The sequence below is a fragment of the Labrus bergylta genome, chromosome 17, assembly GCF_963930695.1.
Source record: "Labrus bergylta chromosome 17, fLabBer1.1, whole genome shotgun sequence".
Lineage (NCBI taxonomy): Eukaryota > Metazoa > Chordata > Actinopteri > Labriformes > Labridae > Labrus > Labrus bergylta.
In genome coordinates this window covers 26,445,298-26,449,948 of record NC_089211.1, presented here as the reverse complement: position 1 = coordinate 26,449,948, position 4,651 = coordinate 26,445,298, and the positions used below count along the sequence as shown (strand labels likewise).

The window sequence follows — 4,651 nt, the reverse complement described above, 5'->3', positions numbered from 1 at the left end:
GAAAATGCCTTTCTCTGTGGGAGACATTAACCGTGTGATCTCATGAATATATTATAGAGGGTAGCGATGAGAGTTTGGGCTCTTTCCAGTGATCGGGTCATTTTGCACAGCTCAAACACAGGAGCATGCCAACTTTCATTTTAGAACTCTTTGAACAAACCCAATAAAATATGTTTTTTGAAACGTGCAGGGTCGTGCAAAAGCTTCATGTTGCTCCAATCACTGATGTTTGATGTGTATGGGTATTGACGGCTCCTGTTTACATGTTGTTGTTTTTTGCAGCATAGTGTGTGTCGTATTTAAGACAAATGTACGTATCGTTTCATATAGTAACTTTCAATGCATTATCTATACCGCTTTTCCCGTCAGGGATCGCAGTGGGCTGGAGCCGACCCCGGCAGCCTGTCATTGGGCTGGTCGCCAGCCAATCACAGGGCAGACATATAGAGACAGCCACACTCACATTCACACATACGGGCAACTTAAGAGTCTCCAGTTAACCTAACGAGCATGTCTTTGGACTGTGGGAGGAAGCCAGAGTACCCGGAGAGAACCCACACATGCACGAGGAGAATATGCAGACTCCACACAGAGAGACTCCTGTCAGACGGGGATTCAAACCAAGAACCTCCCCGCTGTGCCGCAACAGTGCTAACCACTACAACTACGAGTGTAGTAATAACCTGTCTTATTGTTTTTTTGCATATAGTTTCATATAGTTTCCTATCGTGATTTTCCGTATTGTATCGTGTTGTATTAAATTGTTCTGTAAAGTTTCATACAGTTTCATATCCTATTGTATCATATATCATATATATTGCATTTTAATTTAATAATATTGTGTAAAAATCGGTAATGACTCCTCCGTTGGACCTTTACTGTCATATATTCTTCATTTCAGACTAATAATATGAAGATAATTCTTTCTTACCTTTAATATAAAACGTTAACGACTCCTTTTGACCTATTAGTTTAATGAGATAAACAGATATAAAAATAACATTTAAAACAGTAATCTTGTCGTGTTTTAGTATTACAGATTGTGTTTTATTCCTCTAAGATATCAAAAACTGTCTAATCTTATCGAATCATCGACTCTTTCCCCGAGCGGAGCCAAAAGTTCCGATCTCTGAAACGGTTTCGAACTTCCCCTCGCTGTTAGCCTCGACTGCGACACAAGCTAGCTCAGTTAGCCCGCCAGCTAACGTGTACAACCAAGCGGCTTCACCGTCTGGCAGCCGAGCAGGCACAAGGTAAGCTCCCGTTACAGGTGATCATTATCAGGCCAGCCCGGGTGGCTGTTCGGCCTGGGTGCTGTCGTTGCAGTGCGAACAGCCACTCGGTCGTTGTGACGGAAAACGGGCTAATGTTGTAGAAAACTAACGCGAGCTAATTAGCATTCGGTGGCTAACGGTGCCAGCAGCAGCAGCAGCGGCGGCGGCGGCGGCGGCGGCGGCGTGTTAAAGACCCTCCACAGCTCTCTGCTTCCAGTCACAGGCTCTAACAAGACAACCCGACATGATCACAACTTAAAGCCGCGATACGACCACCGATAACGGACGTTTTATTACACTTTTCCAGCCTGGTTATACCTGCATTGTGCGGGCATCTGCAAAACATACCAGGCGTTTATTATTCAGCAGCTCAGCCAGGTAGGTGAGGACAAAACATTTTCATATTTTAGTGATGATGGGTAACACACACTCACACACAGACACACACACTCACACATAGACACACACACACACACGCACACACAGGCTGCACTCCTCCACAGAAAGCACAGTACTGCTGAAATGCTTTGTTCTGTTCTGCTGCAAATCTGAGCTGCACGTTTTTTAATGTATGTTTTGTATCTCTGCAGGTGGAGATGTGCATGATGTGCAATGCTTTATTCATCATGTTAATAACAGCTTTATTCATGAAATAAAGTCTGTGCTGGAAAGAAGGGGGATGCATGTTTTTCACACGCTGGTTTTGGCCTCACAACAGTTGTTTTTAACACGCGTGTGTTTCTGTATTTGTGTTGTTATTGGGCCTCAGACTGTGCCTGTTTTTTCCCTCTCTGGCCATGACTTCCTGAATGTATCATGGGTACAAAAACATGCAGCCTGGGCTCGGAGCCAGGCTGAGAGAGGGAGAGAGTGTTTATGTGAAGAGGTTTGAGATAAGTGTTTAAAAGAGTGAAACTGCAGGCTGAAGAAGCATCCAGATGTTTGATTTTCTGCAGGATGTGTCAAGTGCATCCTTTTGTTTTAGAGCTGCATCAGTTATCTGACTCATTTTTAAAACATTTTCATCAATCACCAACTGTTTTTTATAGTTCATAATGCAGCCCGATTTAAAAAGAGAAGTGTATGTAAATATTAAAAAGTGTGATTTATAACCTGTAAAAGTTGAATAATGTCAGGTTCCTTTCCTCCTCTTTCACTGCAAACTGAATGAGCTGGGATATCAAGACTTTATCTCGATGTTTTGGAAACACTTAAAGATGTTTTAAACTATTTTAAGACTAAATATTAACCCTTTGTTGGACAAAATAATCCACAGATGAATCCAGATGTCAAATAGTTTAACATTGGAGTTTTAAAATCCTCTAAATGAGACTCTAACGAGTGAAGCACTGATGTTTCCTCGAGGACTTGTTTGAATGAAATCTTGATCGTGTAAAGTCTGATCCATCAGGCACCTGTAGCAGGTAACAAACACACTCCTGACCTCCTCCACACTCGTCGTCTCTCGCTCCTCTTCACAGCGTTTGTGTCTCCTGTCAGTGTGTGAAGCAGTAATGAGATCCTGTCCTCTCGTTGTGTGGAGCTGACTTCTGCCTCTCATTAAGTCGGCTCCTCTTCTCCATTAAAGACGGGATTAATGGGTAATCTGTTGGATCACGCTGAAGCTCTTAATGAGTGGTTAATTAAAGACAGGTAGGATCAGTCCGTTCAGCGTGTTGTTGGAACCAGCAGCAGACTTCAGGAGTCAAGCTCTTCATTTATCTTTCTGTTATCAGTTGAGTGAAAGGAAAGAAACGACTTCAAAACAAAGAGTCAGTCATAAAGGTGTTATTAATGTCCTATTATTAGTATTTTTAAAGGTACGGTATGTAGAATTTTAAAATATCTAAATGAAAGAAAACCTGTTATATATATTTGTTGTTGAGTTCTTACATCACCTCAAATATTTCCAACGGTTATCAAAGCCAGAGAAATCCTTCATTTTAAAGTTGTAACAGGATTTGTGTTGTTGTGGTCGCTGCCATGACAGAACAACATGTTGACCGTTGTCATGACTACGGTCAACTCTGAGTTAGTTTTTTTTTTGAGGGTGGGTGGAGTAGCAGAGAGAATCACTCCCATGATCCCCCCTCCCCCCCCCGCCAGCCTCGACGTCGTCTTTTTGTTATTGTTGTGATTGAGAGCCCCCTGCTGGTGGAGTTTACACATTGCGCCTTTAACAGCCAAAATGTCCTTTTCAAAATACTACAACTTTAATTTATCTCGTGTAAATTTTAAATAAATATCTTTTTGGTTTTAAAAGCACCCCAACCCTCAAATTTAAAAGCTTTAATTGGATTTTTCTGCAGCTTCCTGCGTGCAGACGTGAATCGAGTCGGAGCGACCGCTTCAAGCTAAAGAATGTGATGCTAACGTTGTTTTACATCGCGGTCAGATCTCACTGCATCGTGATGAAGATGCTCAAGCATCAACTCAGATCTCTGAATGCTCGATCGACGTCGTCAGCTGGCGGTCCTGGGCCGATTCTAGACTCCATAACGACCCGAGGCAAAAACCCCTCCAACCAGCGTTCATCACCATGACGTCTGCCGGCGCCATTTATCCTCCGCTGACTTTCAGCGACAAACTTTGGTTTCCACAGAAATACTGCACACAACACTTAGCAGAGCAACGAGAGTGAGTGCTGTCAGATGGGACCCCCTGAGGGAGGTTTCCTACTGTCATTGCAAAATTTGCACATTTCAATCCAATTGTAAAGTTTGTGAGCCCTCGGGGGCGATCTGGAATCAAACTTGATTGATGTTTCTGATTGTTGGGTCAGGACAATTTCAGGAGCGGTCTTCACTCCTGAAGATATTCAGATATTTTCAGGAGTGCTTATATGTGAGACTGAAGTAAATAAAGCCAATAATAGAAGTTTTACGGTAATTGATTTAATTGGATGCTGTGTGTGTGTGTGTGTGTGTGTGTGTGTGTGTGTGTGTGTGTGTGTGTGTGTGTGTGTGTGTGTGTGTGTGTGTGTGTGTGTGTGTGTGTGTGTGTGTGTGTGTGTGTGTGTGTGTGTGTGTGTGTGTGTGTGTGTGTGTGTGTGTGTGTGTGTGTGTGTGTGTGTGTGTGTGTGTGTGTGTGTAACAGGAAAAGAACATAAAGAACAGACGGTTGTAAGAGGACAAAGAGTTGAGGCAGCTGAGGTCAAAAGAGGCGAAGAAAGAGAACAGCGTGTCTTAATCACGCTGCAGCAGGAACAGTCTGTGCCGCTGCCGCCTGCGTTCAAATCCCACATCTGACTCTCTAACACACACACACACACACACACACACACCTTACATGTCCCCCCCATCCTCCTGCTGCTCCTTGTGGTTAAGCTGTGATGGAAGCTTCAAGGTGCTGTGTGTCTGGAGTAAAGTTCTTAGAAA

The 4,651-nt window shown here is 43.3% G+C and overlaps 1 protein-coding gene across 2 annotated transcripts in view; it reads left to right on the top strand.

The window, feature by feature from the left end:
* The first annotated feature begins 1,214 nt into the window (after positions 1–1,214).
* The window catches only part of zmiz2 (zinc finger, MIZ-type containing 2), a 35,050-nt gene continuing 31,613 nt past the window's right edge, over positions 1,215–4,651 (top strand). Inside the window, exon 1 of one of the 2 annotated variants that reach the window (XM_065965302.1) lies at positions 1,215–1,652. The gene's annotated coding sequence lies outside the window, so the exon portion shown is untranslated. Of the gene's footprint in view, positions 1,657–4,651 lie in introns of both variants that reach the window. The other variant, XM_065965303.1, reaches the window with a different exon arrangement.